Source organism: Pholis gunnellus, assembly GCF_910591455.1.
Source record: "Pholis gunnellus genome assembly, chromosome: 10".
Taxonomy (NCBI): Eukaryota; Metazoa; Chordata; class Actinopteri; order Perciformes; family Pholidae; genus Pholis; species Pholis gunnellus.
The window spans coordinates 5,591,519-5,619,455 of record NC_136537.1 but is presented as its reverse complement, the minus strand read 5'-3'; the positions used below and the strand labels follow the sequence as shown (position 1 = coordinate 5,619,455).

The window sequence follows — 27,937 nt, the reverse complement described above, 5'->3', positions numbered from 1 at the left end:
TTGCCTTCTGGGGTTGGTGTTACATCAGCATTGGTGGTTCAATGGCAGAATTCTCGCCTGCCACGCGGCGGGAAGCCGTGTATAGTTGGCATACGCTGACAGCCAATGAAATTGCAGCATGTTCAAATGCCGTCCAGGGCAAGCCATATAGTTGGCATTCGCTGACAGCCAATGAAATTGCATCATGTTCAAAGTCCAAAATCCATTTTCACAGCGCTGGTTTCAGCTCCTGGACGCAGGCTCGAGTCTCAGTTGGGTCTAAGCCACACTTCAATGATAAAGAGCTATTTATAAATCAAGAAATGTTTATCCAACTTTGTTGTTTACTGATTATCACTAGATTGTATTGGCAGATAGATTATCAAGTACTTGACTTATTTATGTCTATTAACCCATTATATTGCAGTTTTCCTAATTATGAACATTTAAATTGCAATAACTTAATTACTTCAATTAAATATGTATTTGCTGTTCGCTGATTCACTTATTAATGAGACATGTAGACATTAGTGAACAAAAAATAATTTATTAAACACAACAGGGACAGTAAATGTTGAACACAGAGCCCATAGTGCAAATACACAACACAAATATGTAGAACAAATACAAAAATGAATCCACCTCTCACCTAGTCAGACAAGAATAAACAGAGCAAATCAGTACGATTTTGGGTGCGTCCTGATTTAATCTTTTTGACATGAAAAACATTCTAATACTAACATTGATCTCTCTGTGCAGGTGACAGTTGACCGGGCTCTGCAGACGTCTCAGGAGAAATCAGGGGTCCTCTGACACCACAGAGAATATTAAACATGTTGTTATTATTATTGACAGTAACATGAAGCAAGAATGTAACATGACATCTACACTGTAGTCCGTGAAACTCAGCAAGCTGGACACTGGAGTGCCGCCTACTTTTTGTCTGAATACAGTGCAGCAGTAACTTTAAAGAATTAACAACAGTTTTGATGGGACACTACATTTAGGATATTTTAAGATGCAAATAATACACACCAGGAACTGCGACAGTCGCCTCTGTTGATGGACGAGCCGCTCCTTCTGGCAGCAGACACATGAGCTCCTGGGGAACAGGCTCAGGTCTCTCTACAGAGCAGCGGCTGCAAGGAGAGAAGGATCACAAAACACAATCAATGGTTTATAATGTTATGAGCACAGTGAATATGACAGATATGTTTAAATGTTGGATGCATTTACCATCTACTTGTGAACCCTTCAGATGAGTTGGTGCAGCAGATGGTTCTACAACGGAAAAAACCTTGTAAGTCATTTATATGTTGACAATATAGAAACACTATGTTAGTATTGTTACTTCACCTTTCTCAGCCTTATCCAATGAAACAGACTGTTTCTCACATTAATATATAAAGATTATACTTCATTCATACGTGTTTGTGTTTCAATGGTTAATATTCAGTCGCCAGTCATTGTGATGTAACCTAGTAGGCAGGTGAAGCAACACGGCACACTTCATACACATGCATTCAGTAGTTAGTAACACAGCAGCCTCATACATACATGTTGTTTCTTTTTATCCATATAAGAAAACTAAGAGTGATACGTACCCTCATCATGACTGGTATCAGTTCATAGTCACTAGGACAACAAGCAGAACACCAAAACATGAGACAGAACGCTTCAAGTCTTCATGTGGGAGAAGAAGTCATGGTCCCACGGCAGAATGTTTTTGGTTAAAAACCTCTTTTTGTTCCTGAAGCCTGCTGTTGTCTGGCTGTTGATGATGATGATGCAGAAACAGCTGTTAACCACAAACAAAAAACACATCATATATACTGAATAGAATACACGGTTAATAGCAAACCGGCTGAACTGTAACGGTCTTTAAATCTTCAGGTGGTAGAAACAAGGAAATAAAAGACAGCAAACGTTTCCTCACAGATCTGCACATGTTGCTTTGAAGGAGAGATCCTCAGCATCCTTCTCTTCATCTTCATCTCCATCCATCACTGAGATGCAAACAGAAAAGAATCAGAATATCATTAGATGAATATCTTCTTGTATAATGTAATGAACAACATTATTTTAACAGTGATGGAGAAAGTCTACACATCTTGTACTTCACGAAAAAAATATGTATGAATACCACCACATGGTGTAAATATTCGAAGTAAAAGTCCTGCATTCAAATCTTACTAACTCAATGTCTGACTGAAGTAAAAGTACAAAAAATAAACTTTAAGGAGCAAAAATAAAAAGTAGTCATGATGCAGAATATTATAAATGATATTATTATAATTATTGAGGTATTAATGTGTTCATCACTTTAAAGACTGTATATACTGCTGGTAGTTTAATCTGTAATAACACATAATTTATTAGTTGAGTATATCTTTAATCTGCTAAGTAACTAGTAACTAATGCTGTCAAACACACGTGGAGCATTTAAAGTACATAACTATGAACTACATGAATTAATAACGATACGTGACGTGATACAACGGAGACGTGCGTGTTTATTTAACGTTAACGTGATTCACATGAAGCACCGGGTCCGGTCATAGCTTGTTGTTCTTTCGTTACGTGTCCGTAAAGTAACGTCCAGAGTATATCTGACGTTAACCGGCCGCAAGTCCGCCTCGATATTCACTGACGTACAGTAGTAAATGCTAACTTACTTCATTTGAATGCACGTTCGTGTTAACTTGATACTTTTGGTCACAAAAACGCATCAAAGTTGGACGTGAACGGCTCCAGATTACGTTACGTTAGCGTGTAAATTAAGGAACTCATACAGAAGTCCGACTTCGACACAATAACACAAAATGTACTTTATCTTTATAGCTTTCAAGTGAATATCAGACAGCCCAGACTAATTATCATGACATTTTAATTCATTGTTATTCATTTTAATGACTTACCGTTTAACGTAGTCACAGCGAAGAGCTCCAGAAAATGCGGGCTGTCGATGCTTTTTCCAGGCTGCGACTGACTGACAAACACCGGAGAAAGTCTGTCACTCTCAAAACGGCACCACAGCGCCGCTGGTGGCCAAAAATATATTACTTCCGTAGCAGTTTAGTGCTACCATTGAAAATGAATGGGAAACGGTTTAGGGATTTTTAGCTAAAGAATCCCCGGGTGCCGCGCGGGGGGAAGCCGTGTATAGTTGGCATACGCTGACAGCCAATGAAATTGCAGCATGTTCAAATGCCGTCCAGGGCAAGCCATATAGTTGGCATTCGCTGACAGCCAATGAAATTGCATCATGTTCAAAGTCCAAAATCCATTTTCACAGCGCTGGTTTCAGCTCCTGGACGCAGGCTCGAGTCTCAGTTGGGTCTAAGCCACACATCAATGATAAAGAGCTATTTATAAATCAAGAAATGTTTATCCAACTTTGTTGTTTACTGATTATCACTAGATTGTATTGGCAGATAGATTATCAAGTACTTGACTTATTTATGTCTATTAACCCATTATATTGCAGTTTTCCTAATTATGAACATTTAAATTGCAATAACTTAATTACTTCAATTAAATATGTATTTGCTGTTCGCTGATTCACTTATTAATGAGACATGTAGACATTAGTGAACAAAAAATAATTTATTAAACACAACAGGGACAGTAAATGTTGAACACAGAGCCCATAGTGCAAATACACAACACAAATATGTAGAACAAATACAAAAATGAATCCACCTCTCACCTAGTCAGACAAGAATAAACAGAGCAAATCAGTACGATTTTGGGTGCGTCCTGATTTAATCTTTTTGACATGAAAAACATTCTAATACTAACATTGATCTCTCTGTGCAGGTGACAGTTGACCGGGCTCTGCAGACGTCTCAGGAGAAATCAGGGGTCCTCTGACACCACAGAGAATATTAAACATGTTGTTATTATTATTGACAGTAACATGAAGCAAGAATGTAACATGACATCTACACTGTAGTCCGTGAAACTCAGCAAGCTGGACACTGGAGTGCCGCCTACTTTTTGTCTGAATACAGTGCAGCAGTAACTTTAAAGAATTAACAACAGTTTTGATGGGACACTACATTTAGGATATTTTAAGATGCAAATAATACACACCAGGAACTGCGACAGTCGCCTCTGTTGATGGACGAGCCGCTCCTTCTGGCAGCAGACACATGAGCTCCTGGGGAACAGGCTCAGGTCTCTCTACAGAGCAGCGGCTGCAAGGAGAGAAGGATCACAAAACACAATCAATGGTTTATAATGTTATGAGCACAGTGAATATGACAGATATGTTTAAATGTTGGATGCATTTACCATCTACTTGTGAACCCTTCAGATGAGTTGGTGCAGCAGATGGTTCTACAACGGAAAAAACCTTGTAAGTCATTTATATGTTGACAATATAGAAACACTATGTTAGTATTGTTACTTCACCTTTCTCAGCCTTATCCAATGAAACAGACTGTTTCTCACATTAATATATAAAGATTATACTTCATTCATACGTGTTTGTGTTTCAATGGTTAATATTCAGTCGCCAGTCATTGTGATGTAACCTAGTAGGCAGGTGAAGCAACACGGCACACTTCATACACATGCATTCAGTAGTTAGTAACACAGCAGCCTCATACATACATGTTGTTTCTTTTTATCCATATAAGAAAACTAAGAGTGATACGTACCCTCATCATGACTGGTATCAGTTCATAGTCACTAGGACAACAAGCAGAACACCAAAACATGAGACAGAACGCTTCAAGTCTTCATGTGGGAGAAGAAGTCATGGTCCCACGGCAGAATGTTTTTGGTTAAAAACCTCTTTTTGTTCCTGAAGCCTGCTGTTGTCTGGCTGTTGATGATGATGATGATGCAGAAACAGCTGTTAACCACAAACAAAAAACACATCATATATACTGAATAGAATACACGGTTAATAGCAAACCGGCTGAACTGTAACGGTCTTTAAATCTTCAGGTGGTAGAAACAAGGAAATAAAAGACAGCAAACGTTTCCTCACAGATCTGCACATGTTGCTTTGAAGGAGAGATCCTCAGCATCCTTCTCTTCATCTTCATCTCCATCCATCACTGAGATGCAAACAGAAAAGAATCAGAATATCATTAGATGAATATCTTCTTGTATAATGTAATGAACAACATTATTTTAACAGTGATGGAGAAAGTCTACACATCTTGTACTTCACGAAAAAAATATGTATGAATACCACCACATGGTGTAAATATTCGAAGTAAAAGTCCTGCATTCAAATCTTACTAACTCAATGTCTGACTGAAGTAAAAGTACAAAAAATAAACTTTAAGGAGCAAAAATAAAAAGTAGTCATGATGCAGAATATTATAAATGATATTATTATAATTATTGAGGTATTAATGTGTTCATCACTTTAAAGACTGTATATACTGCTGGTAGTTTAATCTGTAATAACACATAATTTATTAGTTGAGTATATCTTTAATCTGCTAAGTAACTAGTAACTAATGCTGTCAAACACACGTGGAGCATTTAAAGTACATAACTATGAACTACATGAATTAATAACGATACGTGACGTGATACAACGGAGACGTGCGTGTTTATTTAACGTTAACGTGATTCACATGAAGCACCGGGTCCGGTCATAGCTTGTTGTTCTTTCGTTACGTGTCCGTAAAGTAACGTCCAGAGTATATCTGACGTTAACCGGCCGCAAGTCCGCCTCGATATTCACTGACGTACAGTAGTAAATGCTAACTTACTTCATTTGAATGCACGTTCGTGTTAACTTGATACTTTTGGTCACAAAAACGCATCAAAGTTGGACGTGAACGGCTCCAGATTACGTTACGTTAGCGTGTAAATTAAGGAACTCATACAGAAGTCCGACTTCGACACAATAACACAAAATGTACTTTATCTTTATAGCTTTCAAGTGAATATCAGACAGCCCAGACTAATTATCATGACATTTTAATTCATTTTTATTCATTTTAATGACTTACCGTTTAACGTAGTCACAGCGAAGAGCTCCAGAAAATGCGGGCTGTCGATGCTTTTTCCAGGCTGCGACTGACTGACAAACACCGGAGAAAGTCTGTCACTCTCAAAACGGCACCACAGCGCCGCTGGTGGCCAAAAATATATTACTTCCGTAGCAGTTTAGTGCTACCATTGAAAATGAATGGGAAACGGTTTAGGGATTTTTAGCTAAAGAATCCCCGGGTGCCGCGCGGGAGATCCGGGTCCGATTCCCGGCCAATGCAGCTAGGTTTTACTGTGGTTACCATACATATAAAGTGTTCTACAGGATTCCTTTACACTGTGATGCAAGGGTGTGCCAGCAAAAAAGATTTGAGGTTAGTGCTGTTTCTTTGTCCAGTGTCTTTCCTATGCTCCCATCTGCCCGATTGGAATCCTTGTTTTTTACACATGGAAAGATGAATGAAATCAACTTCACACGGACCACATGCACCCATGCCGATTTTGCCTTCTGGAGTTGGTGTTACATCAGCATTGGGTTTTACTGTGGTTACCATACATGTAAGTGTTCTACAGGATTCCTTTACACTGGGATGCAAGGGTGTGCCAGCAAAAAAGCTAAAGATTTGAGGTTAGTGCTGTTTCTTTGTCCAGTGTCTTTCCTATGCTCCCATTTGCCCGATTGGAATCCTTGTTTTTTACACATGGAAAGATGAATGAAATCAACATCACACGGACCACATGCAGCCATTCCGATTTTGCCTTCTGGGGTTGGTGTTACATCAGCATTGGTGGTTCAATGGCAGAATTCTCGCCTGCCACGCGGGAGATCCGGGTCCGATTCCCGGCCAATGCAGCTAGGTTTTACTGTGGTTACCATACATATAAAGTGTTCTACAGGATTCCTTTACTCTGTGATGCAAGGGTGTGCCAGCAAAAAAGATTTGAGGTTAGTGCTGTTTCTTTGTCCAGTGTCTTTCCTATGCTCCCATCTGCCCGATTGGAATCCTTGTTTTTTACACATGGAAAGATGAATGAAATCAACATCACACGGACCACATGCAGCCATTCCGATTTTGCCTTCTGGGGTTGGTGTTACATCAGCATTGGTGGTTCAATGGCAGAATTCTCGCCTGCCATGCGGGAGATCCGGGTCCGATTCCCGGCCAATGCAGCTGGGTATTACTGTGGTTACCATACATGTACGTGTTCTATAGTAGTCAGCTGGGCTTTACTGTGGTTACCATACATGTAAGTGTTCTATAGGAGTCAGCTGGGTTTTACTGTGGTTACCATACATGTAAGTGTTCTACAGGATTCCTTTACACTGTGATGCAAGGGTTTGCCAGCAAAAAAGATTTGACGTTAGTGCTGGTTCTTTGTCCAGTGTCTTTCCTATGCTCCCATCTGCCCAATTGGAATCCTTGTTTTTTACACATAGAATGGAAAGATGAATGAAATCAACTTCACACGGACCACATGCACCCATGCCGATTTTGCCTTCTGGAGTTGGTGTTACATCAGCATTGGGTTTTACTGTGGTTACCATACATGTAAGTGTTCTAGAGGATTCCTTTACACTGGGATGCAAGGGTGTGCCAGCAAAAAAGCTAAAGATTTGAGGTTAGTGCTGTTTCTTTGTCCAGTGTCTTTCCTATGCTCCCATCTGCCCGATTGGAATCCTTGTTTTTTACACATGGAAAGATGAATGAAATCAACATCACACGGACCACATGCAGCCATTCCGATTTTGCCTTCTGGGGTTGGTGTTACATCAGCATTGGTGGTTCAATGGCAGAATTCTCGCCTGCCACGCGGGGGCAAGCCGTGTATAGTTGGCATACGCTGACAGCCAATGAAATTGCAGCATGTTCAAATGCCGTCCAGGGCAAGCCATATAGTTGGCATTCACTAACAGCCAATGAAACTGCATCATGTTCAAAGTCCAAAATCCATTTTCACAGCGCTGGTTTCAGCTCCTGGACGCAGGCTCGAGTCTCAGTTGGGTCTGAACACATCAATGATAAAGAGCTATTTATAAATCAAGAAATGTTTATCCTACTTTGCTGTTTACCGATTATCACTAGATTAGCAGATAGATTATCAAGTACTTGATTTATTTATGGCTATTAACCCATTATATTGCAGTTTTCCTAATTATGAACATTTAAATTGCAATAACTTAATTACTTCAATTAAATATTTATTTGCTGTTCACTATAATGATTCACTTATTAATGAGACATGTAGACATTAGTGAACAAAAAATAATTTATTAAACACAACAGGGACAGTAAATGTTGAACACAGAGCCCAAATATGTAGAACAAATACGTAGAAATATATACAAATGTACGTAGAACAAATACAAAAATGAATCCAAAAAAATAATCCAAAAAAATAATCTAATTATTAAAATGAGCAAAGATATACAGTATATACATGCCAAACACTCCCCTTTTCTCTTATTTTCTCTTTTCAATCTCCCATCTCTTTTTTTCTGTCTCATAAAAAGGAGACCCCTGGAACTCATTCCAGGTCATCTCCTTCTCCATGCCCTGGTCCTTGTAAAGGGAAAAGACCTTACTAGGGCAGTAAATGTACTTCCCTGTTTGTCCTGGGAACCCCGTGTGAATGTGAGGACTGTTTAGGCCCTGTTTCAGCTCCATTTTGCAGAAACCGCACTTGCGACCTGAGGGCTGGGATTCAGCCCTCTTCCTCTTCGGCTGTCCTCTCTCCTCCACCCTTTTTTTTGTGGCAGCCAGTTCTAGCTGAAAGAATTTTGTCTCTGCAAAGTCCACAAAGGGCATTCTTGGGTCTGTCAGACCTTCTCCACCATAAGCTTTATAAACTTTAGTGGAGCAGTAAAAGTATCTGACAGGGCCCTGCTGGTAGAAGAAGTGGATTGAGGAACCATCGTTCTCGTACCTTGACTTTGGCTGGCCACAAGAAAGACAACTTTTTGTCTGGGCCTTCTTTTCCTTTGGTTGTTGTTGTTGTTGTTGTTGTTGTTGTTGTTGCTTCTCCATGATGTTTTGCACTATCTTCTCAATGGAGGATTGTGTCAGGGTGTGAACAGGTGGAGGTGGATTAATGACAGCAACGGGCATGGTCACAACTGGCACACTGGTGGTCTCACTGCCCTCTGTCAGAGAGTGCCAGAGTTCCTGCCTCTCTTGCAGTTTCTCTGGACTGATGTTTAAAGATGAGCTAGTGTTTAACAATTTGCTCAGGTGTTTTACATACAGTGTGATGTGCCGTTTTGTTGTAGGGTGGAGCATGCTGTTGGGGTCTTTACAGGAGTTGTGAACAAGAGTAGCATAGTCCTGGTCCACAAGCTTCAGCATGTCCTTCTGCCCACGGCGTTTATTCAGCAGGTTGTCAATGACTGCCTTCATGGGGGCCGGCCATCGGTTGTGGTCCAGCACAAAAACTCTCCCTCCTGTCTTCACAGGTCCAGTGCGGGCGCCAGTTGGTGAGGACAGCAGGGGCAGAGACGGCCGATGTGTGGTTTCTATAAAAACAAAAGACGGAGTACAATAAGACATTCTGACCTACAGAATGGAAAAGCCCTAATTCATACACTTGTATTGGTGAAAACACTTTCCACTTTTAGATAAATGGTTGACTGGTATGTTTATGTACAGTATTTATTCAATAACACATTAAATATTGGCAGATCTTGTAAAAAAGGAAAAGTGAATCATCCATTACGCTTGTCATAAAAATTAAATATGAATAAAATCTAGTTACTACCAACTCAAGTGTGGTGCACTACTTTGTCTGTGTGTTAGATGTTTACCTGTTGTAGCGGGATTCACTTCTGGTTTGACAGCAGAATCAGCAGCAGGGCATGGAGGAAACTGAAGCATCTTGGGCGGTGCTATTGAGGAAGAGCGAGGAAGCGCAGACTGGGCAGCGGGCGGGACGCCTTGAGGAGGTGGATTCAGGGCCTGGGCGGAGTCCATCTTGCTCCTGTGCTTGTCCCAGTCTAGAACAACTGGGCGGCAACCAGGCTCAACATATTCCAGGCCAAACTTCTCTCCAGTGTCTCTACTAGTGAGATGAAATGCTGGATATTTGACCTGCCCCAAGACCCGTTCAGAGACCGCGTTGAGCTGTGCAATCAAAGCCGGATCGAAGACAGCTGGGAGGGGAACACCTGGCTGCTTCAAGTCCACCAGGCGCTGGTAGTTCCACCGTGCCACCCCAGTCATCCCCTGAGCCTGAAACAGCTCTGTGGAAACCCGTGTTCCTGTGACCCACTGAGCCTGGTGGAAGTGATAGCCCTCCTGCTGGGATGTGCCTCTGATCGGGATCCAAACAGGAACTTTGGCCCCTTCACCCTGCACATGGTTCAGCTGCAGTGTTCCTCCATGTCTGTACAAAGTCCCACCTTCCACCACAGGATCACTCAGGCAACTCCGCAGCATGTGCACCCGCTGAATCCGCCATTCCTTCAGCATTGACGGCTTGAAGAGAGGAGTGCCATTTGGATCCCCCGCGAGGTGAAACTGCTGAAAGACTCCCTCGACCCTCTTGGTGAGCTCCTCAGGCTGTGGAATCCTGGTCCTGCAGTGCTCGCGAATGTGGGTCTTGGTTGGGTTGGCAGGCTGGATTCCACAGAAGGCATAGGCGTCTTTAAGCCTCTGCAGGTCTTCCTGATCCACCACAGAAAAAGCTGCAGACAGGAACTGAGCAAAAGAGCTGTACAGAGCATGATGCTCTGACACACACTCACGGAGGAACCGCCTCATGCAGTGGAATAAGTCCAGCTTGATGGTGATGTTTGCACTGAAGTGGGATCTTGATGCACAGGTGTTTAGCAGGTTACCAGAAGTGGCCCCGGCAACAATGGCATCAGTTGTCCTCCAAGAATCCCAGCTCAGATGCTCTCCTGCAAACGATTCAGCCACCTTAAATGCTGCACAGCAATCCCTGAAAGAACAAATATAGACAAAGTATAGCCATGAATGTTAAAGCAGTCATATCAGCCACCATGTGTCGTCCATATGGTCATCACAATACAATGAATGCAACGGGATTTTGTAAAAAGTACTGGTTATAATTTACCTGTCTACCCACTGGTATTGTGCCTTCTCTATGCCTGCAGTGCTGTAGCGCTGTGCTAGTCCCTCGTACATGGGCTTCAGGGACTTCTCCGTCTCCGACTGCACCATCACCCATGAAAGGATCATCCAGTTCTCATTCATGACCGCGTACGAGGACATGGTGCCGGATGAAAAGGTGACCTTCCTCGCAACTTTGCGTGTGTGGTCTGAGCGGAGAGCCTGTCCAAAGGTACCCTGCAGGAGTTTTTTGATTGCACTCTCCTGGTGTTGGTACTCGTGCAGCAGGCAGTCAGTCAGGTAGTGAGCAGACACAGAGATCCCGTTCCAGCCAACTGGATCACCGTACTCTCCGAAGGGAGCTGGCTTGGTCTCCTGTCTGATGAACTGAGTGATTGTTCTTTGCTCGTACTTTCCTGCCTCAGCATCCATGATGTTTTGGCAGCTGAGGAGGTAGGCCAGGTGAGCACGTTCAAATTTCAGTTGCATCATCTCCATTATTTGCTTTGCCATGTCGGTGGGTGAGTTGCCTGTCCGTCTGAGCTCGTCCATGACTGATTTACATATGGCCTTTTTGTAGGTCAGTACTGCTGGCAACAGGTTTGTGAACCTCTTTGGAAGTTTGTCCAGCCACACTGGGTTGTCAGCATACCACCTCTTCCTGCACACTTTGCAGCACAGCCTGGATGACAACAGGTAGTACTGTCCAGTGACACCGACAATCACACGAGGTCTCCCAACACCTGCAGAGACAACTTGAGGCCGGGCACAACCTTCAATGCACGGCAGAGTGTAATTGTTCCTCAGTCTAGCCATTAGGTTATCATTCTCTGGCTTCCATATGAAGAAGGGATGGAGTTGAAAGTACTTTGGGGAAGGAAGATCAGATATGCTGTCTATTAATTCTGGCTGGGGGGGTAGACGCCACAATGACACCATCTTCATAAGGTTGCGCACAGGAATGGAGCCTGGCCAGAGACCCAAGGATTCCAGCTCTGTCTTCATCCAGATCCTCTGCTGCTGAGAACAGGTCCACTGGCTGACTTCCTGGTCGTAGCCAGGGAGCTGTGGAGGAGGACGGGTGGGGACAGCTAACGGTCGGGGTAACGGCTCACCTAGTCAGACAAGAATAAACAGAGCAAATCAGTACGATTTTGGGTGCGTCCTGATTTAATCTTTTTGACATGAAAAACATTCTAATACTAACTTTGATCTCTCTGTGCAGGTGAAAGTTGACCGGGCTCTGCAGACGTCTCAGGAGAAATCAGGGGGTCCTCTGACACTACAGAGAATATTAAACATGTTATTATTATTATTGACAGTAACATGAAGCAAGAATGTAACATGACATCTACACTGTAGTCCGTGAAACTCAGCAAGCTGGACACTGGAGTGCCGCCTACTTTTTGTCTGAATACAGTGCAGCAGTAACTTTAAAGAATTAACAACAGTTTTGATGGACACTACATATAGGATACTCTTCAGATGCAAATACAGGTCAAATAATACACACCAGGAACTGCGACAGTCGCCTCTGTTGACGGACGAGCCGCTCCTTCTGGCAGCAGACACATGAGCTCCTGGGGAACCGGCACAGGTCTCTTTACAGTCAGAGCAGCGGCTGCAAGGAGAGAAGGATCACAAAACAATCAATGGTTTATAACGTTATGAGCACAGTGAATATGACAGATATGTTTAAATGTTGTATGCATTTACCATCTACTTGTGAACCCTTCAGATGAGTTGGTGCAGCAGATGGTACTACAATGGAAAAAACCTTGTAAGTCATTTATATTTTGACAATATACAAACACCATGTTAGTATTGTTACTTCACCTTTCTCAGCCTTATCCAATGAAACAGACTGTTTCTCACATTAATATATAAAGAATATACTTCATTCATACACGTGCGTTTGTGTTTCAATGGTTAATATTCAGTCGCCAGTCATTGTGATGTAACCTAGGCAGGTGAAGCAACATGGCACACTTCAAACACATGCATTCAGGTGTTAGTAACACAGCAGCTTCACATGCATATACATATTTTTTCTTTTTATCCATATAAGAAAAGAAAGAGTGATACGTACCCTCATGACTGGTATCAATTCATAGTCACTAGGACAACAAGTAGAACAACACAAACAGGACCAGAACATGGTCAACATGAGAACGCTTCAAGTCATGCTTCATGTGGGATAAGAATTCATGGTCCCAGGGCTGTCGGTTGACGGCAGAACGTTTTTGGTGAAAAACCTCTTTTTGTTCTTGAAGCCTGCTGTTGTCTGGCTGTTGATGATGATGATGACGATGATGATGCAGAAACAGCTGTTAAACACAAACAAAAAATATATCATATATACTGAATAGAATACATCTTCAGGTGACAGAAGCAAAGAAATAAAAGACAGCAAATGTCTACTCACAGCTCTGCACATGTTGCTTTGAAGGAGAGATATTCAGCATCCCTCTCTCCAGCTCTTCATCTTCATCCATCACTGTGATGCAAACAGACGAGAATTAGAACGTCATTAAAATAATTTCTTGGGCTGGTATGACTTAAATCACTGGAATGATGGTGTGTGTGACAGTGTGTACATCTCTCTAAAACAAACAGGGAACCAGACCCACCCATGGCTTCAGCAGGAGCATGTGAGTGTTGTGTCATCACAGAGGAGCCAGAGGGTGGATGCAGCTTCTTCTGGAGGTACACCTGGAGTTTCTGCATCTTGGTCCCTGAAGCACAGCTTTTCTTCAGTATAAAAGATGCATAGCCATCACCCCTGCTGTGCCAAATCTCTCGCCAGGTGTTGTTGGCACGAGAGCCAAAACCAACCAGCTGATCATCCTCTGATGCTGCTGCTGCTGACACAACTGGCTTTTGTAACTCATAGCTGAGAAGAGACTGGATTTCTTGAAAGCTGAGGGAATAGCTGAGAAATGACAGCAGGCTGTCCTTGCTGTGCCCCACTGCCATGAATACTCCTGCAGCCTCCTCCTTTTGCTGGTTCTTGATGAGGTAGATGGTGTACCCAATGTCATTCTCCAGGAGCCAGCGGAAGGACTTCCCCTTGTACTTCCCAAACTGCAGGATGTAGTCTCCCGTCACCTCAGTTTTATCTGAAGCATCCCCTCCTCTCTGGCGGACCACAGTCAGAGCATTCTGTCTGACCAGCTCCTCCTTCACAGGTGCAGACTTGTCCTGTAGAGACGGGTTGTCTTTGAGGACTTTGGCTGCATCAGTCGGATCCTGACGGAGAAATCCCAGTGGTCCCTTACGGAACGTAACCGCCATTCTCCCAGGGAAAAAAAACTGTTTGTGCATTTTACCTGTAATGACAATGAGTAAAATATATGAATAAGTCTATTACTACGTTATGGACAACCATTGTTTTCATAACAGATGTTTAGGAGGTTAGTATATCAGCCTAACATCTGATGTTGTTGATCATGTGTGGACCCTCAGTGCCTGTCTTTCTGTCAACTTGACATGAACAATGAGTGTGTTGAGTCAGCGATTTACACTTCAATGGCAGACCCCCCTCTGTGGGTGAAACCCTTTGAACGACTCATGGAAAAGAACTTGAGAGGTAAAGGAAGCTCAGCCTAGTGGGGAGTCCCACCTTCATTTACGACCCCCCCAGCCATGTGACTCAAGTAACAATGAAGTGTGAAGTGTCTTATCAAGAAACGCCCGGAACCCAATTCACCTTTTCACCCTCCCAAATAGACATGCACTAGAGTATGATTATACTATGTAATAACATAAACATTATCATATTCTGGTGTTCTCTGATTTTAACAGTGATGGAGAAAGTATACAGGCCTTGCACTTCAGTAAAAAAATATGAATACCACCACATTGTGTAAATACTCTTTAAGTAAAAGTCCTGCATTCAAATCTTACTAACTCAAAGTCTGACTGAAGTAAAAGTACACAAAATGAACTTCAAGGAGCAAAAATGAAAGTACTCATAATGCAGAATATTATACATGATATTATTATAATTATTGAGGCATTAATGTGTTCATCACTTTAAAGACTTTATATACTGCTGGTAGTTTAATCTGTAATAACACATCTTTTATTAGTTGAGTATATTTAGTCTGATATCTTTAATCTGCTAAGTAACTAGTAACTAATGCTGTCAAACACACGTGGAGCAGTTAAAGTACATAACTATGAACTACATGAATTAATAACGATACGTGACGTGATACAACGGAGACGTGCGTGTTTATTTAACGTTAACGTGATTCACATGAAGCACCGGGTCCGGTCATAGCTTGTTGTTCTTTCGTTGCGTATAGTATAGTAGTATATCTGACGTTAACTGGCCGCTGGTCAGCCTCTATATTCACTGACGTACAGTAGTAAACGCTAACTCACTTCATTTGAATGCACGTTCGTGTTAACTTGATACTTTGGGTCACAAAAACGCATCAAAGTCGGAAATGAATTAACCGGTATAAACTGTTAACGGCTCCAGATTACGTTACATTAGCGTGTAAATTAACGAACTCATACAGAAGTCCAACTTCGACCCAATAACACAAAATATACTTTATCTTTATAGCTTTCAAGTGAATGGCAGACAGCCCAGACTAATTATCATGACATTTTAATTCATTGTTATTAATTTTAATGACTTACCGTTTAACGTAGTCACAGCGAAGAGCTCCAGAAAATGCGGGCTGTCGATGCTTTTTCCAGGCTGCGACTGACTGACAAACACCGGAGAAAGTCTGTCACTCTCAAAACGGCACCACAGCGCTGCTGGTGGCCAAAAATATATTACTTCCGTAGCAGTTTAGTGCTACCATTGAAAATGAATGGGAAACGGTTTAGGGATTTTTAGCTAAAGAATCCCCGGGTGCCGCGCGGGAGATCCGGGTCCGATTCCCGGCCAATGCAGCTAGGTTTTACTGTGGTTACCATACATATAAAGTGTTCTACAGGATTCCTTTACACTGTGATGCAAGGGTGTGCCAGCAAAAAAGATTTGAGGTTAGTGCTGTTTCTTTGTCCAGTGTCTTTCCTATGCTCCCATCTGCCCGATTGGAATCCTTGTTTTTTACACATGGAAAGATGAATGAAATCAACTTCACACGGACCACATGCACCCATGCCGATTTTGCCTTCTGGAGTTGGTGTTACATCAGCATTGGGTTTTACTGTGGTTACCATACATGTAAGTGTTCTACAGGATTCCTTTACACTGGGATGCAAGGGTGTGCCAGCAAAAAAGCTAAAGATTTGAGGTTAGTGCTGTTTCTTTGTCCAGTGTCTTTCCTATGCTCCCATTTGCCCGATTGGAATCCTTGTTTTTTACACATGGAAAGATGAATGAAATCAACATCACACGGACCACATGCAGCCATTCCGATTTTGCCTTCTGGGGTTGGTGTTACATCAGCATTGGTGGTTCAATGGCAGAATTCTCGCCTGCCACGCGGGAGATCCGGGTCCGATTCCCGGCCAATGCAGCTAGGTTTTACTGTGGTTACCATACATATAAAGTGTTCTACAGGATTCCTTTACTCTGTGATGCAAGGGTGTGCCAGCAAAAAAGATTTGAGGTTAGTGCTGTTTCTTTGTCCAGTGTCTTTCCTATGCTCCCATCTGCCCGATTGGAATCCTTGTTTTTTACACATGGAAAGATGAATGAAATCAACATCACACGGACCACATGCAGCCATTCCGATTTTGCCTTCTGGGGTTGGTGTTACATCAGCATTGGTGGTTCAATGGCAGAATTCTCGCCTGCCATGCGGGAGATCCGGGTCCGATTCCCGGCCAATGCAGCTGGGTATTACTGTGGTTACCATACATGTAAGTGTTCTATAGTAGTCAGCTGGGCTTTACTGTGGTTACCATACATGTAAGTGTTCTATAGGAGTCAGCTGGGTTTTACTGTGGTTACCATACATGTAAGTGTTCTACAGGATTCCTTTACACTGTGATGCAAGGGTTTGCCAGCAAAAAAGATTTGACGTTAGTGCTGGTTCTTTGTCCAGTGTCTTTCCTATGCTCCCATCTGCCCAATTGGAATCCTTGTTTTTTACACATAGAATGGAAAGATGAATGAAATCAACTTCACACGGACCACATGCACCCATGCCGATTTTGCCTTCTGGAGTTGGTGTTACATCAGCATTGGGTTTTACTGTGGTTACCATACATGTAAGTGTTCTACAGGATTCCTTTACACTGGGATGCAAGGGTGTGCCAGCAAAAAAGCTAAAGATTTGAGGTTAGTGCTGTTTCTTTGTCCAGTGTCTTTCCTATGCTCCCATCTGCCCGATTGGAATCCTTGTTTTTTACACATGGAAAGATGAATGAAATCAACATCACACGGACCACATGCAGCCATTCCGATTTTGCCTTCTGGGGTTGGTGTTACATCAGCATTGGTGGTTCAATGGCAGAATTCTCGCCTGCCACGCGGGAGATCCGGGTCCGATTCCCGGCCAATGCAGCTAGGTTTTACTGTGGTTACCATACATATAAAGTGTTCTACAGGATTCCTTTACACTGTGATGCAAGGGTGTGCCAGCAAAAAAGATTTGAGGTTAGTGCTGTTTCTTTGTCCAGTGTCTTTCCTATGCTCCCATCTGCCCGATTGGAATCCTTGTTTTTTACACATGGAAAGATGAATGAAATCAACATCACACGGACCACATGCAGCCATTCCGATTTTGCCTTCTGGGGTTGGTGTTACATCAGCATTGGTGGTTCAATGGCAGAATTCTCGCCTGCCATGCGGGAGATCCGGGTCCGATTCCCGGCCAATGCAGCTGGGTATTACTGTGGTTACCATACATGTAAGTGTTCTATAGTTGTCAGCTGGGCTTTACTGTGGTTACCATACATGTAAGTGTTCTATAGGAGTCAGCTGGGTTTTACTGTGGTTACCATACATGTAAGTGTTCTACAGGATTCCTTTACACTGTGATGCAAGGGTTTGCCAGCAAAAAAGATTTGACGTTAGTGCTGGTTCTTTGTCCAGTGTCTTTCCTATGCTCCCATCTGCCCAATTGGAATCCTTGTTTTTTACACATAGAATGGAAAGATGAATGAAATCAACTTCACACGGACCACATGCACCCATGCCGATTTTGCCTTCTGGAGTTGGTGTTACATCAGCATTGGGTTTTACTGTGGTTACCATACATGTAAGTGTTCTACAGGATTCCTTTACACTGGGATGCAAGGGTGTGCCAGCAAAAAAGCTAAAGATTTGAGGTTAGTGCTGTTTCTTTGTCCAGTGTCTTTCCTATGCTCCCATCTGCCCGATTGGAATCCTTGTTTTTTACACATGGAAAGATGAATGAAATCAACATCACACGGACCACATGCAGCCGTTCCGATTTTGCCTTCTGGGGTTGGTGTTACATCAGCATTGGTGGTTCAATGGCAGAATTCTCGCCTGCCACGCGGAGGGAAGCCGTGTATAGTTGGCATACGCTGACAGCCAATGAAATTGCAGCATGTTCAAATGCCGTCCAGGGCAAGCCATATAGTTGGCATTCGCTGACAGCCAATGAAATTGCATCATGTTCAAAGTCCAAAATCCATTTTCACAGCGCTGGTTTCAGCTCCTGGACGCAGGCTCGAGTCTCAGTTGGGTCTAAGCCACACATCAATGATAAAGAGCTATTTATAAATCAAGAAATGTTTATCCAACTTTGTTGTTTACTGATTATCACTAGATTGTATTGGCAGATAGATTATCAAGTACTTGACTTATTTATGTCTATTAACCCATTATATTGCAGTTTTCCTAATTATGAACATTTAAATTGCAATAACTTAATTACTTCAATTAAATATGTATTTGCTGTTCGCTGATTCACTTATTAATGAGACATGTAGACATTAGTGAACAAAAAATAATTTATTAAACACAACAGGGACAGTAAATGTTGAACACAGAGCCCATAGTGCAAATACACAACACAAATATGTAGAACAAATACAAAAATGAATCCACCTCTCACCTAGTCAGACAAGAATAAACAGAGCAAATCAGTACGATTTTGGGTGCGTCCTGATTTAATCTTTTTGACATGAAAAACATTCTAATACTAACATTGATCTCTCTGTGCAGGTGACAGTTGACCGGGCTCTGCAGACGTCTCAGGAGAAATCAGGGGTCCTCTGACACCACAGAGAATATTAAACATGTTGTTATTATTATTGACAGTAACATGAAGCAAGAATGTAACATGACATCTACACTGTAGTCCGTGAAACTCAGCAAGCTGGACACTGGAGTGCCGCCTACTTTTTGTCTGAATACAGTGCAGCAGTAACTTTAAAGAATTAACAACAGTTTTGATGGGACACTACATTTAGGATATTTTAAGATGCAAATAATACACACCAGGAACTGCGACAGTCGCCTCTGTTGATGGACGAGCCGCTCCTTCTGGCAGCAGACACATGAGCTCCTGGGGAACAGGCTCAGGTCTCTCTACAGAGCAGCGGCTGCAAGGAGAGAAGGATCACAAAACACAATCAATGGTTTATAATGTTATGAGCACAGTGAATATGACAGATATGTTTAAATGTTGGATGCATTTACCATCTACTTGTGAACCCTTCAGATGAGTTGGTGCAGCAGATGGTTCTACAACGGAAAAAACCTTGTAAGTCATTTATATGTTGACAATATAGAAACACTATGTTAGTATTGTTACTTCACCTTTCTCAGCCTTATCCAATGAAACAGACTGTTTCTCACATTAATATATAAAGATTATACTTCATTCATACGTGTTTGTGTTTCAATGGTTAATATTCAGTCGCCAGTCATTGTGATGTAACCTAGTAGGCAGGTGAAGCAACACGGCACACTTCATACACATGCATTCAGTAGTTAGTAACACAGCAGCCTCATACATACATGTTGTTTCTTTTTATCCATATAAGAAAACTAAGAGTGATACGTACCCTCATCATGACTGGTATCAGTTCATAGTCACTAGGACAACAAGCAGAACACCAAAACATGAGACAGAACGCTTCAAGTCTTCATGTGGGAGAAGAAGTCATGGTCCCACGGCAGAATGTTTTTGGTTAAAAACCTCTTTTTGTTCCTGAAGCCTGCTGTTGTCTGGCTGTTGATGATGATGATGATGCAGAAACAGCTGTTAACCACAAACAAAAAACACATCATATATACTGAATAGAATACACGGTTAATAGCAAACCGGCTGAACTGTAACGGTCTTTAAATCTTCAGGTGGTAGAAACAAGGAAATAAAAGACAGCAAACGTTTCCTCACAGATCTGCACATGTTGCTTTGAAGGAGAGATCCTCAGCATCCTTCTCTTCATCTTCATCTCCATCCATCACTGAGATGCAAACAGAAAAGAATCAGAATATCATTAGATGAATATCTTCTTGTATAATGTAATGAACAACATTATTTTAACAGTGATGGAGAAAGTCTACACATCTTGTACTTCACGAAAAAAATATGTATGAATACCACCACATGGTGTAAATATTCGAAGTAAAAGTCCTGCATTCAAATCTTACTAACTCAATGTCTGACTGAAGTAAAAGTACAAAAAATAAACTTTAAGGAGCAAAAATAAAAAGTAGTCATGATGCAGAATATTATAAATGATATTATTATAATTATTGAGGTATTAATGTGTTCATCACTTTAAAGACTGTATATACTGCTGGTAGTTTAATCTGTAATAACACATAATTTATTAGTTGAGTATATCTTTAATCTGCTAAGTAACTAGTAACTAATGCTGTCAAACACACGTGGAGCATTTAAAGTACATAACTATGAACTACATGAATTAATAACGATACGTGACGTGATACAACGGAGACGTGCGTGTTTATTTAACGTTAACGTGATTCACATGAAGCACCGGGTCCGGTCATAGCTTGTTGTTCTTTCGTTACGTGTCCGTAAAGTAACGTCCAGAGTATATCTGACGTTAACCGGCCGCAAGTCCGCCTCGATATTCACTGACGTACAGTAGTAAATGCTAACTTACTTCATTTGAATGCACGTTCGTGTTAACTTGATACTTTTGGTCACAAAAACGCATCAAAGTTGGACGTGAACGGCTCCAGATTACGTTACGTTAGCGTGTAAATTAAGGAACTCATACAGAAGTCCGACTTCGACACAATAACACAAAATGTACTTTATCTTTATAGCTTTCAAGTGAATATCAGACAGCCCAGACTAATTATCATGACATTTTAATTCATTGTTATTCATTTTAATGACTTACCGTTTAACGTAGTCACAGCGAAGAGCTCCAGAAAATGCGGGCTGTCGATGCTTTTTCCAGGCTGCGACTGACTGACAAACACCGGAGAAAGTCTGTCACTCTCAAAACGGCACCACAGCGCTGCTGGTGGCCAAAAATATATTACTTCCGTAGCAGTTTAGTGCTACCATTGAAAATGAATGGGAAACGGTTTAGGGATTTTTAGCTAAAGAATCCCCGGGTGCCGCGCGGGAGATCCGGGTCCGATTCCCGGCCAATGCAGCTAGGTTTTACTGTGGTTACCATACATATAAAGTGTTCTACAGGATTCCTTTACACTGTGATGCAAGGGTGTGCCAGCAAAAAAGATTTGAGGTTAGTGCTGTTTCTTTGTCCAGTGTCTTTCCTATGCTCCCATCTGCCCGATTGGAATCCTTGTTTTTTACACATGGAAAGATGAATGAAATCAACATCACACGGACCACATGCAGCCATTTCGATTTTGCCTTCTGGAGTTGGTGTTACATCAGCATTGGGTTTTACTGTGGTTACCATACATGTAAGTGTTCTACAGGATTCCTTTACACTGTGATGCAAGGGTGTGCCAGCAAAAAAGCTAAAGATTTGAGGTTAGTGCTGTTTCTTTGTCCAGTGTCTTTCCTATGCTCCCATCTGCCCGATTGGAATCCTTGTTTTTTACACATAGAATGGAAAGATGAATGAAATCAACTTCACACGGACCACATGCAGCCATGCCGATTTTGCCTTCTGGAGTTGGTGTTACATCAGCATTGGGTTTTACTGTGGTTACCATACATGTAAGTGTTCTACAGGATTTCTTTACACTGTGATGCAAGTGTGTGCCAGCAAAAAAGATTTGAGGTTAGTGCTTTTTCTTTGTCCAGTGTCTTTCCTATGCTCCCATCTGCCCGATTGGAATCCTTGTTTTTTACACATGGAAAGATGAATGAAATCAACATCACACGGACCACATGCAGCCATTCTGATTTTGCCTTCTGGGGTTGGTGTTACATCAGCATTGGTGGTTCAATGGCAGAATTCTCGCCTGCCATGCGGGAGATCCGGGTCCGATTCCAGGCCAATGCAGCTGGGTATTACTGTGGTTACCATACATGTAAGTGTTCTATAGTAGTCAGCTGGGCTTTACTGTGGTTACCATACATGTAAGTGTTCTATAGGAGTCAGCTGGGTTTTACTGTGGTTACCATACATGTAAGTGTTCTACAGGATTCCTTTACACTGTGATGCAAGGGTTTGCCAGCAAAAAAGATTTGACGTTAGTGCTGGTTCTTTGTCCAGTGTCTTTCCTATGCTCCCATCTGCCCGATTGGAATCCTTGTTTTTTACACATGGAAAGATGAATGAAATCAACATCACACGGACCACATGCAGCCATTCCGATTTTGCCTTCTGGGGTTGGTGTTACATCAGCATTGGTGGTTCAATGGCAGAATTCTCGCCTGCCATGCGGGAGATCCGGGTCCGATTCCCGGCCAATGCAGCTGGGTATTACTGTGGTTACCATACATGTAAGTGTTCTATAGTAGTCAGCTGGGCTTTACTGTGGTTACCATACATGTAAGTGTTCTATAGGAGTCAGCTGGGTTTTACTGTGGTTACCATACATGTAAGTGTTCTACAGGATTCCTTTACACTGTGATGCAAGGGTTTGCCAGCAAAAAAGATTTGACGTTTGTGCTGGTTCTTTGTCCAGTGTCTTTCCTATGCTCCCATCTGCCCAATTGGAATCCTTGTTTTTTACACATAGAATGGAAAGATGAATGAAATCAACTTCACACGGACCACATGCACCCATGCCGATTTTGCCTTCTGGAGTTGGTGTTACATCAGCATTGGGTTTTACTGTGGTTACCATACATGTAAGTGTTCTACAGGATTCCTTTACACTGGGATGCAAGGGTGTGCCAGCAAAAAAGCTAAAGATTTGAGGTTAGTGCTGTTTCTTTGTCCAGTGTCTTTCCTATGCTCCCATCTGCCCGATTGGAATCCTTGTTTTTTACACATGGAAAGATGAATGAAATCAACATCACACGGACCACATGCAGCCATTCCGATTTTGCCTTCTGGGGTTGGTGTTACATCAGCATTGGTGGTTCAATGGCAGAATTCTCGCCTGCCACGCGGGAGATCCGGGTCCGATTCCCGGCCAATGCAGCTAGGTTTTACTGTGGTTACCATACATATAAAGTGTTCTACAGGATTCCTTTACACTGTGATGCAAGGGTGTGCCAGCAAAAAAGATTTGAGGTTAGTGCTGTTTCTTTGTCCAGTGTCTTTCCTATGCTCCCATCTGCCCGATTGGAATCCTTGTTTTTTACACATGGAAAGATGAATGAAATCAACTTCACACGGACCACATGCACCCATGCCGATTTTGCCTTCTGGAGTTGGTGTTACATCAGCATTGGGTTTTACTGTGGTTACCATACATGTAAGTGTTCTACAGGATTCCTTTACACTGGGATGCAAGGGTGTGCCAGCAAAAAAGCTAAAGATTTGAGGTTAGTGCTGTTTCTTTGTCCAGTGTCTTTCCTATGCTCCCATTTGCCCGATTGGAATCCTTGTTTTTTACACATGGAAAGATGAATGAAATCAACATCACACGGACCACATGCAGCCATTCCGATTTTGCCTTCTGGGGTTGGTGTTACATCAGCATTGGTGGTTCAATGGCAGAATTCTCGCCTGCCACGCGGGAGATCCGGGTCCGATTCCCGGCCAATGCAGCTAGGTTTTACTGTGGTTACCATACATATAAAGTGTTCTACAGGATTCCTTTACTCTGTGATGCAAGGGTGTGCCAGCAAAAAAGATTTGAGGTTAGTGCTGTTTCTTTGTCCAGTGTCTTTCCTATGCTCCCATCTGCCCGATTGGAATCCTTGTTTTTTACACATGGAAAGATGAATGAAATCAACATCACACGGACCACATGCAGCCATTCCGATTTTGCCTTCTGGGGTTGGTGTTACATCAGCATTGGTGGTTCAATGGCAGAATTCTCGCCTGCCATGCGGGAGATCCGGGTCCGATTCCCGGCCAATGCAGCTGGGTATTACTGTGGTTACCATACATGTACGTGTTCTATAGTAGTCAGCTGGGCTTTACTGTGGTTGCCATACATGTAAGTGTTCTATAGGAGTCAGCTGGGTTTTACTGTGGTTACCATACATGTAAGTGTTCTACAGGATTCCTTTACACTGTGATGCAAGGGTTTGCCAGCAAAAAAGATTTGACGTTAGTGCTGGTTCTTTGTCCAGTGTCTTTCCTATGCTCCCATCTGCCCAATTGGAATCCTTGTTTTTTACACATAGAATGGAAAGATGAATGAAATCAACTTCACACGGACCACATGCACCCATGCCGATTTTGCCTTCTGGAGTTGGTGTTACATCAGCATTGGGTTTTACTGTGGTTACCATACATGTAAGTGTTCTAGAGGATTCCTTTACACTGGGATGCAAGGGTGTGCCAGCAAAAAAGCTAAAGATTTGAGGTTAGTGCTGTTTCTTTGTCCAGTGTCTTTCCTATGCTCCCATCTGCCCGATTGGAATCCTTGTTTTTTACACATGGAAAGATGAATGAAATCAACATCACACGGACCACATGCAGCCATTCCGATTTTGCCTTCTGGGGCTGGTGTTACATCAGCATTGGTGGTTCAATGGCAGAATTCTCGCCTGCCACGCGGGAGATCCGGGTCCGATTCCCAGCCAATGCAGCTAGGTTTTACTGTGGTTACCATACATATAAAGTGTTCTACAGGATTCCTTTACACTGTGATGCAAGGGTGTGCCAGCAAAAAAGATTTGAGGTTAGTGCTGTTTCTTTGTCCAGTGTCTTTCCTATGCTCCCATCTGCCCGATTGGAATCCTTGTTTTTTACACATGGAAAGATGAATGAAATCAACATCACACGGACCACATGCAGCCATTTCGATTTTGCCTTCTGGAGTTGGTGTTACATCAGCATTGGGTTTTACTGTGGTTACCATACATGTAAGTGTTCTACAGGATTCCTTTACACTGTGATGCAAGGGTGTGCCAGCAAAAAAGCTAAAGATTTGAGGTTAGTGCTGTTTCTTTGTCCAGTGTCTTTCCTATGCTCCCATCTGCCCGATTGGAATCCTTGTTTTTTACACATAGAATGGAAAGATGAATGAAATCAACTTCACACGGACCACATGCAGCCATGCCGATTTTGCCTTCTGGAGTTGGTGTTACATCAGCATTGGGTTTTACTGTGGTTACCATACATGTAAGTGTTCTACAGGATTTCTTTACACTGTGATGCAAGTGTGTGCCAGCAAAAAAGATTTGAGGTTAGTGCTTTTTCTTTGTCCAGTGTCTTTCCTATGCTCCCATCTGCCCGATTGGAATCCTTGTTTTTTACACATGGAAAGATGAATGAAATCAACATCACACGGACCACATGCAGCCATTCTGATTTTGCCTTCTGGGGTTGGTGTTACATCAGCATTGGTGGTTCAATGGCAGAATTCTCGCCTGCCATGCGGGAGATCCGGGTCCGATTCCAGGCCAATGCAGCTGGGTATTACTGTGGTTACCATACATGTAAGTGTTCTATAGTAGTCAGCTGGGCTTTACTGTGGTTACCATACATGTAAGTGTTCTATAGGAGTCAGCTGGGTTTTACTGTGGTTACCATACATGTAAGTGTTCTACAGGATTCCTTTACACTGTGATGCAAGGGTTTGCCAGCAAAAAAGATTTGACGTTAGTGCTGGTTCTTTGTCCAGTGTCTTTCCTATGCTCCCATCTGCCCGATTGGAATCCTTGTTTTTTACACATGGAAAGATGAATGAAATCAACATCACACGGACCACATGCAGCCATTCCGATTTTGCCTTCTGGGGTTGGTGTTACATCAGCATTGGTGGTTCAATGGCAGAATTCTCGCCTGCCATGCGGGAGATCCGGGTCCGATTCCCGGCCAATGCAGCTGGGTATTACTGTGGTTACCATACATGTAAGTGTTCTATAGTAGTCAGCTGGGCTTTACTGTGGTTACCATACATGTAAGTGTTCTATAGGAGTCAGCTGGGTTTTACTGTGGTTACCATACATGTAAGTGTTCTACAGGATTCCTTTACACTGTGATGCAAGGGTTTGCCAGCAAAAAAGATTTGACGTTTGTGCTGGTTCTTTGTCCAGTGTCTTTCCTATGCTCCCATCTGCCCAATTGGAATCCTTGTTTTTTACACATAGAATGGAAAGATGAATGAAATCAACTTCACACGGACCACATGCACCCATGCCGATTTTGCCTTCTGGAGTTGGTGTTACATCAGCATTGGGTTTTACTGTGGTTACCATACATGTAAGTGTTCTACAGGATTCCTTTACACTGGGATGCAAGGGTGTGCCAGCAAAAAAGCTAAAGATTTGAGGTTAGTGCTGTTTCTTTGTCCAGTGTCTTTCCTATGCTCCCATCTGCCCGATTGGAATCCTTGTTTTTTACACATGGAAAGATGAATGAAATCAACATCACACGGACCACATGCAGCCATTCCGATTTTGCCTTCTGGGGTTGGTGTTACATCAGCATTGGTGGTTCAATGGCAGAATTCTCGCCTGCCACGCGGGAGATCCGGGTCCGATTCCCGGCCAATGCAGCTAGGTTTTACTGTGGTTACCATACATATAAAGTGTTCTACAGGATTCCTTTACACTGTGATGCAAGGGTGTGCCAGCAAAAAAGATTTGAGGTTAGTGCTGTTTCTTTGTCCAGTGTCTTTCCTATGCTCCCATCTGCCCGATTGGAATCCTTGTTTTTTACACATGGAAAGATGAATGAAATCAACTTCACACGGACCACATGCACCCATGCCGATTTTGCCTTCTGGAGTTGGTGTTACATCAGCATTGGGTTTTACTGTGGTTACCATACATGTAAGTGTTCTACAGGATTCCTTTACACTGGGATGCAAGGGTGTGCCAGCAAAAAAGCTAAAGATTTGAGGTTAGTGCTGTTTCTTTGTCCAGTGTCTTTCCTATGCTCCCATTTGCCCGATTGGAATCCTTGTTTTTTACACATGGAAAGATGAATGAAATCAACATCACACGGACCACATGCAGCCATTCCGATTTTGCCTTCTGGGGTTGGTGTTACATCAGCATTGGTGGTTCAATGGCAGAATTCTCGCCTGCCACGCGGGAGATCCGGGTCCGATTCCCGGCCAATGCAGCTAGGTTTTACTGTGGTTACCATACATATAAAGTGTTCTACAGGATTCCTTTACTCTGTGATGCAAGGGTGTGCCAGCAAAAAAGATTTGAGGTTAGTGCTGTTTCTTTGTCCAGTGTCTTTCCTATGCTCCCATCTGCCCGATTGGAATCCTTGTTTTTTACACATGGAAAGATGAATGAAATCAACATCACACGGACCACATGCAGCCATTCCGATTTTGCCTTCTGGGGTTGGTGTTACATCAGCATTGGTGGTTCAATGGCAGAATTCTCGCCTGCCATGCGGGAGATCCGGGTCCGATTCCCGGCCAATGCAGCTGGGTATTACTGTGGTTACCATACATGTACGTGTTCTATAGTAGTCAGCTGGGCTTTACTGTGGTTACCATACATGTAAGTGTTCTATAGGAGTCAGCTGGGTTTTACTGTGGT

The 27,937-nt window shown here is 42.6% G+C and overlaps 3 long non-coding RNA genes across 4 annotated transcripts; all 3 read right to left on the bottom strand.

Moving 5' to 3' along the window:
- Positions 1 to 546: 546 nt before the first annotated feature.
- Positions 547 to 2,955, bottom strand: LOC306702252. 2 transcript variants are annotated; one of them, XR_013767261.1, is made up of 7 exons: positions 2,898 to 2,955; positions 1,916 to 1,985; positions 1,718 to 1,777; positions 1,584 to 1,614; positions 1,216 to 1,260; positions 1,015 to 1,118; positions 547 to 788 (listed from the first exon to the last, which is right to left on the bottom strand). It is a non-coding gene; the product is annotated as an uncharacterized lncRNA (long non-coding RNA). The 2 variants fall into 2 exon arrangements; XR_013767260.1 differs by having other exon boundaries at positions 1,584 to 1,777.
- Positions 2,956 to 3,606: 651 nt separating this feature from the next.
- LOC306702269 lies at positions 3,607 to 4,775 on the bottom strand. The gene is made up of 4 exons (XR_013767262.1): positions 4,644 to 4,775; positions 4,276 to 4,320; positions 4,075 to 4,178; positions 3,607 to 3,848 (listed from the first exon to the last, which is right to left on the bottom strand). It is a non-coding gene; the product is annotated as an uncharacterized lncRNA (long non-coding RNA).
- Positions 4,776 to 18,924: 14,149 nt separating this feature from the next.
- LOC306702207 lies at positions 18,925 to 20,093 on the bottom strand. Its single transcript, XR_013767256.1, has 4 exons — positions 19,962 to 20,093; positions 19,594 to 19,638; positions 19,393 to 19,496; positions 18,925 to 19,166 (listed from the first exon to the last, which is right to left on the bottom strand). It is a non-coding gene; the product is annotated as an uncharacterized lncRNA (long non-coding RNA).
- Between the last annotated feature and the right edge of the window lie 7,844 nt (positions 20,094 to 27,937).